A 13,326-nucleotide genomic window follows, 5' to 3' on the forward strand; every position below is an offset into this window, starting at 1 on the left:
TAACTCACGACCGCCTGCTTGCAAGGCAGGTTCTTATGCCGCTGAGCTAAATCCCCAGCCCCTTGCATAACCTTTTTATTTCTTTCTCTCACCTGGTTGATTTGGCTAATGTTTTGAGCATTCCTTTGAACTGAAGTGGTGTTAGTGAGTGACCTCATTTTGTTCCTGATTTTAGAAGGAAAGCTTTTAGCTTTTCTCTAACTAATATGATATTGGCAGTAGGTTTGTGATAAACAGCTTTTATCAGTTTGAGGTAATGCCTGCCTATAATATTTTCTTCAGGTTTAAAATCATGAATGGATGTTAGATTTGTCAAAGGCTTTTGCTGCATATACTGAGATGACCATCTGATTTTTGTACTTTCTCCTGTTTTTGTGAAGGATTATATCTATTGATTTGCCTATGTTGAATGATCCTTGAATGCCCGGGATGAAGACTAGTTGGTCGTGTTGTATAATCTCTTTGATGGTTTATTGCATTCTGTTGGCCTGTAGCATGTTAAGGATTTCTGCACTTGTGTTATTTAAAGAAATTTGCTGTAGTTTTCTTTTTCTGGTTATGGCATCAAGGTGATGTTAGCTTCCAGGAATGACTTTGGGAGCACTCTTCTTTAATTTAATTGAAGAGTTTGAGGAGTGTTGGCATTAGGTCTTCCTAACAGTTCTTGTAAATTTTATCTTGATTCCATCAAGTCAGGAGCTTTTCTTGTTGGCAATTTTCATATTACTGCTTTACTTTCATTACCAGTTATTGAATTATTCAAGGATTTTACATTTTCTTGGCTCAGTGTTGGTAATTAATATGTCTAAGATCCTATTTTGTCTGAATTATCCAGTTTATTGTATGACAGATTCTCAAAATAGTTCTAATAACCTGGATATTAATGGTGCTCATTGTGATTTTACTTTTTTCATTATTAATTGAGTTGATTTGGGTCTTTTCTTTCCTTTTGTGATATTGGCTAAGGGTTTGTCTATTGTATTTACCCATTTGAATAACCAAGTCTTTGTTGATTCTTTATATCTTTTAGTATCAATTTCATTAATTTCTGCTCTGATGATTATAATTTTCTTTCTCCTACTTGCCTTGGATTTGGATATTTATTGTTTTGCTAGGACCTTCTTAGGTTCTCATATTCGTCACTTCTTCTTTCCATTTTTTCAACAGAATTTCTATTCTTGTTAGTTTTATTTAGTACATTTCATGGACTCTACTTCTTTTGTTTTTACAAAGTAAGGTTTTTTTTTTTTTTAACAAAAATGTTGCTCATTCATGTTTTATACACCTGTAGCTCTTTCTTTCAAATAATTTATCTGAGAGAGTTTTGATTTTCTTGCCTTCACTGACCCATGGATCATCCTTTAGGGAGTTGGGAAGTTTCGGGATGCATTTTCTTACTGTCTTCTCATGTACCTTCTTTTCCTTCTCCTTCTTCTTCATCCTCCCCTTCCTCCTCTCCTTTATTCACTTCCTCCTGTTCCTCCTCCTCCTCCTCCTCCTCCTCCTCCTCCTCCTCCTCCTCCTCCTCTTCTTCTTCTTCTTCTTCTTCTTCTTCTTCTCCTTATTCTTCAGTTTGGAGGTGTTTATATGGGAGCGTCTCTGTTTTTAGTATGGAGTCTGCCCATTAGTTAGCATCCAGATGTCAGTGGTGTACTCTTGGTGTGGTTAGCTGGATGCCTTTGCCTCTGTTACAATATCCAACCATCTCTGCTCATTCAGGAGGTAATGATACAGTGTAATTGGCACAGAGCACAGCTCTCTGGGAAAGGGGTACTGTTGAGAACACAGTGTAATCTGGATATTGGCTTCCACAGTGAAGTGATGACAAATAAAACCATGTCTTCGTGGCAATGCCAGCTCAACAGTAACGTTAGTAACATCAAAGACAAAATAGATTCACACCACAAAAACCAATGATGTATCATCTATGGCCATAGAAAAGAGGTCTATAATTACAGCGTGCACATTAAGATAAACCAAATGCTGACATACAATAAATAACTACTAAATGATTAATAGACCTTACTAGTGATACTGGTGCAGATAGGGGGTGAGGAATAGGAGAATTAAAGAAGAAAATTTTGAAAATGTAATCAATGTACTGTGTTTGGTGATACATACCTGTGATCTCAGTACTCAGGAAGCTGAGGCAGGAGGATTGTCATGAGTTTGAGGTCAGTCTCCGCTACACAGTAATTTCAAAGCTGGTCTGAATTACATAGTGTGACCTTGTCTCAAACCAAACCAGAAAATAAAAACTAAACAAAAATTTCAAATAAAGAGTGTAATATGAGTAGGAGAGAAAAGTGAAAGATTCTATTACAGAGTAAAAAGAAGATAACACAATTTGATGAAGAAAAGAAAAAAAAGAAATGAAAAATAATAATAGGCAAAAAATTAAAAATAAAAAGGAAAGAAAAGAAGTGAGAAAAAGCCCTCAAGCTCCTCACAGTGAAGAAGAAAGAGACCAAAAATATTTTTTCCTATTTTCTTTGAAGGAATGGTCACTTTCAAGATCTATGGTTTTCTCTGCCTGGCTTTATAGACTATGAATTTATGAGCTGACCCCCTGTTCTCTGTAGGTTGTGGCAACTGTCCAAGCCAAATACATCCTTGCCTTGTTGGTAGAAGGGGAAACAATCAGACCTGTGACCTGATTATAGACAGTAAGGGAGGGGTTCCAGCAGACTGTTGTACTTAATGCCAGCATCTTCTGACTGGTTTATTTCAAAAGCCACACTTGCAAATTCTGGCTTCTACCCCAGAGTATGGGACCTCCATGTCCTTTTCAGCCTGTGCTTGATTTCTCAAAAGTTTTCTAACCTGAATCCTTTCGTGAACTGTCTCCCATGGCTGTCTCTTTCCTAGTGACTGGGGGAGAGTACTTCAAGCCCTGAAATTGTTTTTCAGTTGTTCTGAGACTCAGTCCTAAATAATCAATCCCTTCCCAAGATGGCATGCACTCGTGGTTAAAACAGTAGGTGCTGCACTGGGTTTCTTCCCCAACTGTTGTCTGCTGTGTGGAAGGAGTCACTCTGGGAGTAAAAACCTAGGCCATCTCTACTGCTTCCAACGGCTTGGGGTTTTCTAGCTCTGCTGGCCAGTCTGTAGTTTCTCCCTGGAATTCCCAACCCTGAGGCTTATCTTGTGTTTTACAGGACATGTTCCTTTCTTGGGAGCCTGGGTACACTTCCAGGTTGCTTTATTCTTTTCTCTGCATTGTGGTCCATTTATCCCATTTCTCTCTATCTTGATTTTCCTTTCAGTTATCTCCTGATTCCTAGAGATCTAATTTTGTTCTCTTTATCAAGTTATTGTTCTCCAGGTTTCTACATTCTGGTTTCCAGAGAAGCTGCATTTCACTGCTTATTACTAATCTATGATTTTCGGTTCTCATCCTCTGCTACTTGTTTTAACCAAGTTGACTGCTGCATTTAATAGATGCTTGTCTGCTACCTTTCTGAAAGCTGTAATAGTTAAGGAGGGGGGGAGACCATGTGTGTCTGAAGCACATCATCCCACCCAATCAAATACCACCAGAATTTTCAAACCAGGGGAGATACCACTTTGTTCTATTCTCACCCCCATTAGATGATTGTCAGTCTTTTTCAGGGAAAGCTGAAGGTGGGAGAACAGACCTGTAAGGTAGAGTCTGCAGAAAGGCCTACAGATCGCCAGGAGAGCAGAACCAGGACACACGGTCTTCCTTCTGCCCTTTCACAGCCTGCGAGGCAGCTTTGCTTTTGCATCAAACTCCCAAAGAATAGATATCTCTTCCTAGAACTCTGGTTAGACCAGATTCTACCCCTGAGAACTGGATATCAAGACTTGTGATGAATTTTCACCTAGATCTTCTGTTTTACTCTTTTTAAATTTTTATATTTTAAAGAGATTAAGACAAAGAGGAGGGAGTAAAGAAGATCAGAAAAGAAAAATGTAAGCAATACAGTACTTCACCACAAGACAATCCAATATTAATAGTAGCTACCATGTCTCTTTCTTTGAAATATTTGAGCATAGCTTCATATACAAACATAACAAAATAGTATAAAACCATTCAAGAGAATGAAAGTATTACAGGACACTTAGAACTAAGTAATTGAAAATGAACAGTTGTTACTAAATTATCTCATTTTCCATAAAAATTCATTTATACTATCACATGTAATAAAATCCAATATGATACAACATGATAGAACCAATAGAAACAGAAGAACAAAAGCCTGGTAGGACTTCAAATCAACATGATATTAAATCAGCAATGGCTATTATAATGTCTTGTTTTCTTCGAAATATCTGCTCATACCATCACAGATAATAAAATCAAACAAACCAGAATAAAGGCATTCCAACTAATGAATGAAAGAATTATAAGGCTTCAAAGCAATGTAACAGGGAATCATGATTACCACAGTGAAAAGAAAACGCACAAACTGGGAAAAAATCTTTTAAAATTATGTTTTAATCACTTAACTAAGCAGACAAGCAACAGAAACGCACTACGAATCCTTATGCTATGTTTCTTAACATATGAACAAATACTTCCTTCTGTTTGTTTTCCACAGTTTAAATATTTCTGTGTCTATGATGTCTTTTACAATCAAAAGAATATTATTGTTATTGGAATTGTTATTCCAATAACAACACTATTATATAATATATATATATATATATATGTATATACTATTATATTCCAATAATAATAACAAACTAGAATACTATTATTATTAAAATTGTTATTTTTAGTAGTTCAAAATATTTTTGTAAGAATTTTAGTAAATGGATTATGAACAACCCATCAGACCAACACATGGATTTCATTCAATATGACAAAACTCACAGTTTTCTGATAATAGACTTTCTTTCTCTTCATGGGTTATGAAAGAAAGACTCTATTGTGATGCTTACATAGGTGGCACTGGGGAAAATATTTAACTTTATATTAATTCAATTTCCTTTTCTTTAAGCAACTTGCCACTCTGCTTCTGTTCTTGGAATTGACATTCACCTTCTCATTTACGTCTTCTATTAACTACTATGGTGGACGTTATTAATACCCACAGAAGGGAGTGAAGAAACTAAGCATAACAATTATTAAGCTATCTGCTCAACATTAGTCAGTTAATGAGTGGTCAGCTTAAACTTCATCTCCAGTTTATAGTACCACAAACTTTGCTACACGAGCTCTTTAAAAATGGTATCCACTTGAAGAACTCCAATAAAAAAGAGAACCTATCCAAATTATTTAGGACAATAAATCCTGTTAGGCATTCAGTCAAACCTACCTCATGCATAAAGTATTATGGGACTGGGAAATACAACTGGGACTTCTAGTGTAGTGTATCTATGAGATAAAGCTCACAATTCTCTGAGGTATACACTGCAATTTAGACGTTATCATGGATTCACATGGTCTGTCATGTTTCTTACAATCAATGAAGAGTTAACCCTGAAGCTGTGGTGGAGACTGGGATCCTAGCAGAGGATGAAAAGAGTTTTTACCACTCACTGTTCCCTAGGATGGCTCATTTTTCTCTATCAGCAAGTCGTCTGTTACGTTTCAGGATATTTCTACAATATATTAACAGGTAGAAAATTAGACACAATTTCACTTAGCAGAGAAAAAGGTCCCAACTTGTACAACAATCCTAAACTTTATTTCTCAGGGATACTTTGTAGCCCAAACCACCCTATGTGTTTTGTTTTCATTTCAAAATCAGTCACCTTCACATCTGGAAGAGCAATAGATCAGCAATGAGCCAGTACTCTCGAATTCTGTCTCGCACCATTGCTGCTCTTCTAAATCACTGACCTTGGTTCAGCATCACCTGCTTCTATTAGGCTTAGGTTTAGCCACAACTTAACTCATGATCTCCGGAGGACAGCATCATCTGCGTGAACGTCATGAAATATTTTATTAGGACACCAGGGGGCAGCACTTCAGCCAAGGTCTGATAAAATTCTGAACACATGGCCTATGTTGCAGCCTGATTCTCAAGGAAGGAAAATAAATATAGGCACAGTTTTATAAAACGTGAGATTCGTGCAAAGGCATAAAGAGCAAGGGTGAACCACACAAATATTTGGGGAAAGCATTACAGGCAGAGAGGGCGGCAAATCAAGGGCGATGTCCTCATATCATCTCAGTGTTTCGGAGACACCTCCTCCTCCAGTCCTCATGCTTCCCAGCGCACTGCTGTAGGAGAGACTGGTTAAGGCATTAGTCTCATAGTAGCGAAGTAGCAAAGTTTTCAGTGGTAACTGCGTAGTTGATTTTAATCCATTGATCAGTAGGCAATTGGAACCTGTGTTTGGCATTTTTTCTCCTCCATTAGGGACCCAGTTTAACCCAGTAATGTCACCATCCCTGAATGCTGGTCATTTGCTCTCTGTCCAGTGTTTTTCCGTAGTCAAACCCTGGCCCTTAGGAACCTCTCAGATGCTGCACCCTGGCCGACGACAAAGACAGAAAATCATTTCAAAATCAGTAAAAGTTGTGTCTCATTTCCCAAACATTAAAAATAGGAACATTTAAATCTGTATCACAGGAATTTGATGTTTAAATTAATGAAAAAATGTGTAACGCTGTGTCTCATGTGTAGCACGATCAATACTGACTTTCACTTTCTTGGTAAAACCTCCCTTGCTTCAGTTCAGTGTCTGGTTCCTGGCTCATTACTGGGTTTTCTTCTCTTCAGATGTGTTAGGAGAGGGAAGCTTCTAGAACACTTAACTGTCCCTTTCCCTAATCATTGCTCAGGTGCTCATTAGTTTTTGTTATGCTTTTGTGATCATTTCCTCCTGAGTGCACTGTCTCACTATGATGTTTCTGTTTTCATGTCCCAAATGTGTAATTATTGCCCTTTTTTATGCTTGCTAGCCGTTCTCATATGTCTGAATCAGCTAAGCTTTCATCATTTTGATTGATGGTTTCTTAGATTTTTGTGAATGGTTGGCGTTTTCTGCAATGGAGTCTTTTTTCAGAAATATGCATCTCAGAGTCAGGTGCCATCATGCACGGTTGTAGCTCTAGTCACTGAGATGGAAGGATTCTTTGAGTTCAGGAACTTTAGCTAACTTTGGACAATACAATGAAACTATACAGCTTAAAATGATAATAATGAAGAAAAGAAACACCTTACAAATATAAATTTCCAATCTCTGAATGGACTTTCTACATCATAAAGAGATTTTTTTTGCTTTTGTTTTAAAGAAAGAGACCGACTAAAGTTTCTTATGATCTCTTTGAATTTACATTGCTTCAGCTTCAGCTTCTCAAGTAGCTAAAATTTGGGAGTAGCTGAAACTATAGGCACGCATCCTTGTGAGTTTTTAGTGAAGCCAATTTAACATATCTTTCATGTCTATAGGAAGATAGCTTAAGAGTTTATTTTTTATTATGCACTTTTTGAATGCTTTTTTCCTGTGGGCCTCTGTTGGTCATCATGAGACATCAGACATAATCTTTAATGTTTTTTCTCAGAACTCAGTATTTGAATTTTCTCTAAGTCCTGCTAAAATTGTATTTTTTAAATTCACCTACAATAATCAAATATGGACTTACTTTTAGTTACCTACTTGTAACTTTCCTGGCGAAAGAGTGTGGAGGGCTGAAGGAGTTACTTATTCAGAGTCATAGTATGCTATTCAGCTCTGCTCCTGATGGGAGCTTGTTTTATAAAATGTCAGGTATACCAGTTGGTTGAGTGTTTGTTATGAACAAGGGGATGATGGAACCGTTACTTGTGCAAACCAGCTACAATTTTGTGATCATTCGTGCAAACAAGGACAATAATAGTTGTGGAATTTGCATTTCAATTTAACATATATAAGTTCATATATACAGTAAGAATGGTTTACTCTCCTCCCATTTATTTTCATGTAGAAGCAAAAGATGTGCTCATGACAGAGAATCTTATATCTCACTGTATCTCCATACTGTAATTAAACTATAGGAGGACATCAACAGGAGAGTGTATCTCAGCTAGAACAGGGATGAACATCCCCCTGGATGCCTAAAGAAGCCTTTGCATACCCTTTGGGACACTAGATTAGCTTCTTTTGGTGGGATGATAAATAATTGTGCCACAGTAATAGGCAGCATGATTGTTCTATTGTTTCTTTTCAACTTGTAAGTGTTGTGAAAGCAGGTTGTGTCAAGTTTCAGAAGTATGCACTGGTAGTTTTGTACTGTCTTGGCTCTCTGACAGTGTATTTCCCAGAATCTGATTTCCCACATTGTTCTGCTTTAGAGTTTGCCACAAAAGAAAGGGTTCAAGTTGTGGGAGGTAAGTGTGATGGGAAAGTCACCTCTCACATGTTCTGCAGGTTTGTGGCTCCAGGCTCTGGACCCCTCCCCCACAGTTGGTTCAACTGCCAGATAATGTTCCTGTTGATACAACTTCTCAGGCTCCCAACACATCCCTGATTCAGCTTCTCCTCAGCTTGGGACACAAGTGTGTGTAGCTTGTTGGCAAATGACAGTGCTTCTTTTGAAAATCACCAAGCAGCTCATATAGAAGGACTTGAGGGACAGGCAAGTTTCAGTCTGTCCTTGCATGTTCCCGTTGTTCTCATGAGCCCAGTATGTTCTCACATGTCACAGGTCACCCACACGCTTACCCTCACCCAGCTCACCTTCCCAGATCTGCATCTAGTGGGATTTCAGTCAGCTCAGAATCAGTATCAGATGGAAAGATAATGGCTTTGCAGAGACTCCTCAAGCTTCAACAAATTCCTGAGCTTTAATCTGTATGGTTTTTCTCTAACTGTACATCAGTCTTGGTGGTTCTGACTCTTGGATTGCACGTAGCCAACACAAAGCCCATGCAAACAGGGCTAAGCAGAAGACATTCCCTTCTCTTCCAGATCAGTATACATAGAATTAGGCTTTGCATGTGATCAAGGGAAAGTGACACATTAACCTACTATAGGGCAATTTTACAATGTTAGATGACTTTATACACATTTTATATGATCGACTTTAGAATAAAAAATTCAAGGAAAATACTATTGATATACTGTGTATTAACTATTGCTATTATCTTATTTTGTTATCAAATTTTGCTTTATTTTTTCATCAAACAAAAATAACATTTGTTCCCTGGTACCAAAAAAAGAAAAAAGAAAAAACCTAGATGGGCTATTTAAATCAACAAAGAGAAGGAAGAGGAAGGGAGGAGAGGGAAAGGGAGAAGGAAACAGAAAGAAGACACTTCACCAGTTCCCAACTGAGAGGGAAACAGATCTTACTCACAGTTTAACCTGATCTAAACCACAAATGAGGCGACCACAGTACCCTCTTCTCATCTGGGGTCTGCAGGTGTGAGTCCCTGCTGACCTCCCACTGCAGGGCCTCGTTCTCACGGAGCTCCTGAGTTTTTGTTCAGCTCTTACTACCACTTTGAACACCGTGGTCTTTTAAAGCACAGAAGTACTTCGCAGAATCTCCCATCTGTAAGGCTGAAATGGTGAGGCTCATGGACTTAGCTTTTCTCTGGAAGTTGACAGAATAGCGACCACTCTGTGTGCTCTGTTCGAAAGAATTCTGAAGGATCAGGAAAATCATGTCTCCACTAGGAAGCTGCTTATACCAATAAAGTGAGTACGAACTCTGACTAGTGTCGTAGGAGCAGTTCAGGGTGACAGCTTCCCCCTCCGGCCTCCACAGGGCTAACTGAGCTTGAGTAACTGTCTGGGCCGCACTGGATCCTGTAGAGTCAATCAGAAAACAGGGCTGATTTTATCATATGGTGAATACAATATTACAAACATTAGACTAATTTAGGATCCTAAGTTAAAAGCAAACTAATGTCAGAGTCCATTTCTTTCCTTTATCCCTCTTTCCTCTAGTCCAGGGGAAGCACCGCAGGCCACTCTGCGGTCCTATTTCTGTTATCGTTCTTGGCTGTGTTTGGACCGTCCATACCGAAGTAGATGAAGGCCACAGACACCCTCAGCAGGCTGGAGAGCAGCATGTGGCCCACACTCCTCTGCAGAATCAGCGTTCACGGTCTCTGACTGCCTGGCCATGGAGGTGAGTATCTGCTGGGTTTTTATGGTGCTTCTCTAAACCGGAAATGAGGTTGCTTGGGTACACAGACCACAGAGGCAATGTAGAGATGAGAAAAAATGCAGCTCACACTGAACTCTCGTCTGTCTACTGGCCTACTGTCGATATCTGGGCCTAAACAGGCAGACAAGACTGGCAGTTCGTATTGAGCTTTGAGCTCAGGAGATCTGCAATGGAGCTATTTGAGACACACTGATGCATAATTCAGTAAAATTGATTTTGACCCACTGACTTTCCCTCGAGTCTACCTACTGGTTACTATTTAATGAGTATTTACTCTTTACCATGTAACATTTTGCCTTTATGAAAGACAATTACTATATTTCTTCCTTCTTAGTCCTAGGATATATTTATAATTCATCAATCATAAAACGGTGCTAAATCAAATGATAAAAGTCAATACTTAGATCTTTCCAAGCCTATTATTTATTTAATTTATTGTTTTGTGACTTGTTTTTATTGACTGTGATTTAGGGTATGGGATAGGACACCTTGGGCACATTGTGCTCCCACCCCCAGGGATATCCATTCTAATGTTTCTAGCCTATTGTGTTTTTGTGAAAATTTAACAAGAATAAAATGTTGCTCTTTCAAAAAGTAACACTGAGTTTTACTTACTAGTTTTCTGGAGCAGGATATTTAATATTATTGCTTTCACATAAAGAATTGCTCTATTCCATTGGTCCAAACATGTATTGAGATTCACTTGTTGAATTCTGTGTTTTTTTTATTTGAATGCTGAATCCACTTAAAAGCATATGAGCACCACAGAAATTGGTGGCCGAGATTTTGTGTACTGCTATGTGATTATGTAGCTATTAATTTTACATATGGCAGTTGCTTCTCTTTATGAATTAATTTAATGCAACCAAGAAAAGCATGGACAGCTAGAAAGAAGCATAGAAAGTCTCCACCCAAGTTCTAATTCTTGGTGCAGTTATAAATAACAGGTCAATGAGTGGTGCTGGGAAGAGCTTCAAAGTATTTGAGAATTCTTTGCTGTCTTATTTCATCTCTGTGTGCTGGCTTGCAATTACTCGCACCTAAGCAGATCGAGATCACAGATGCCTGCAGTGTCCTGGAAAGCTGCAGGGTGACTGGCTTCCCTCCTGTTGAAAAGGTGCCCTGTGCTTGTGATGCCCTCCCTGTGTGCAGCACCCTTCACAGCAAGTAGCAGCGGACTGTGCAATGTGACTTTTGTGATGGTCCAATCTGAATCCTCTCTGATATTTAGAACAGAAAATTTGTCCCTTCCTAAGCACTGTTTTGTCATTCCCCATGAGTTAAGTTACAAATGATATTGTCTAGTAGAGGATAAAAATTAATATTTAAGAAAATAGTTGTAAGAAATAATCACTGAAAATGTCCAAGTTTAGTAAGTCATTTTGTTATGACTTGATTGGCATATCAGAAATACACATGAATTCGTGCTGTATCCACATATACCTATTTGTGATTGTTCTCTTGTCTCCAACTCATCCTAATGTGAAACACACTGACCCCCCTATTGTCTCCCTAATAGAGCTAAACCAGAAGTCCTTCTCTTTCTTCTCCCCACTCACCTCACAACTTGACAAGAGCAAGCTTTACAATGAAAGTGAGACCAAAAAGGCTTCCACAGTCAGACCATTACAGTCAGACTTCATGTAAGGCCAATGGCAGCAGCAATGTCATGTTACTTATAACTTTTCTATCCTTCTCCAGGGTTCTTCTGTAAAATCCCTGAAATCACATTCCATATGAAACTGCATGGACCCTCCCGATGTCCCTGGCACTCCCAGTTCTGGCTCCCTCCTTCATCCTTGACAACCTCTGCTCTGACACTGACCTCCATCCCAAACACGGTCTTCTGTTTTATTCGTATATACTCATGTCCTTGAAAGCTTCTTTACTCAGACATAAATACTTTATGATACTTCTCATTTAATTCTTCAAAATAATAGGGCAGACAATACTGTTTGACAGCCAGAGAAATTCATAGCCTGATCTCTTTGGGCACATTGCTTGCTGCTAGGGAGTTTCCTACGGATCTTTTCAGATTTTGTACTTATGTATCACAAAACAGCATATTTTTTTTCAATTGTCAGATTTCTCATAAATGACTCAGTATTTGCTTTTTATGGTCAACCTTATATTCTTAGAATTTTTCTACTAAAACTTGTGTTATCACTTCTTTTCTGAAAATAGCTTTGCATTTTAGGGTATAGATAAACTACCTTTTCCATTACACTGTTGGTCAATTATATTTATTTTTTAAATAAAGTTTCATTATTGTAAATTATGCTACGTTCATATGTTTGAATTTTTAACATAGACATCAGAAATTGCAATGGCTGAATTTGTGGATATTTATATTTTTGAACAGTATAAGCCAATTGCTCTCCCAAGTTACATAAATTTTCCTCTGTATAGTTTTTTTCCATCTTGTGAAGCCTAACAGTGCCATCTCTTTAAATTCTTGTTATAACTTAATGTTATCAGTTTTAATGTTGTTCGTTTGATAAAAATAACATGAGAACTTTTACCTTGATTTACTCTGATAACTCTGGGTATTTATACTTTTTATTTTCACTAATTATGTCTGTCTCTTCTTTGAATTATCTTTTTTATACTTACCTCTTTTTATTTTGGAGTTTTTTTTATTCCTTCATAGCAGTCCCCTCTCTAACCTTACCTTTTAATATGTATTGATTTCTTTTTTAAAATTTTATTTAGAAAAAACCAAAACAGTAAAATGGTACAAGTAAAACAGAATTTAAAAAAAAAGCAGTAAGAAATCACTAGTTGGAGTTGGGGATTTAGCTCAGTGGCATAAGCTCCTGCCTTGCAAGCAGGCAGTCGTGAGTTCGATCCCTGGTACTAATTAAAAAAAAAAAAAAAAAAAAAAAAGAAATCACTAGTTAGTAGATTACATATTGTCATCTTAGAAATAGTTGTTCAAGTTATAAAATTAAAGCATACAAAGTGGACATTCAAACAGTGAGATTGCAAACAGTTGTGTTCAATGATCCAACAAAAACTTAGTAATACGGTCATCTATCTTACACACCTAAACACACTTGCAGTTGTATCCTTTAGAGCACTTTTTTTCCTCTCTTTTTACAATAACATTTACACATTTTGGGTTTTATTACTCCCACAGTTCTTATTACTTTTTTTTGGAAGAGAGTAAAACCAAATGTGACAAAACAAAGCAGTCAGTCAAAACAAAGGATGGCCATAGTACATGATGTAAAAACAGAATACAAGGTAAT

This window comes from Cavia porcellus, unplaced genomic scaffold, assembly GCF_034190915.1.
Source record: "Cavia porcellus strain 051 isolate PalLab524CR breed Dunkin Hartley unplaced genomic scaffold, mCavPor4.1 scaffold_26, whole genome shotgun sequence".
Taxonomy (NCBI): Eukaryota; Metazoa; Chordata; class Mammalia; order Rodentia; family Caviidae; genus Cavia; species Cavia porcellus.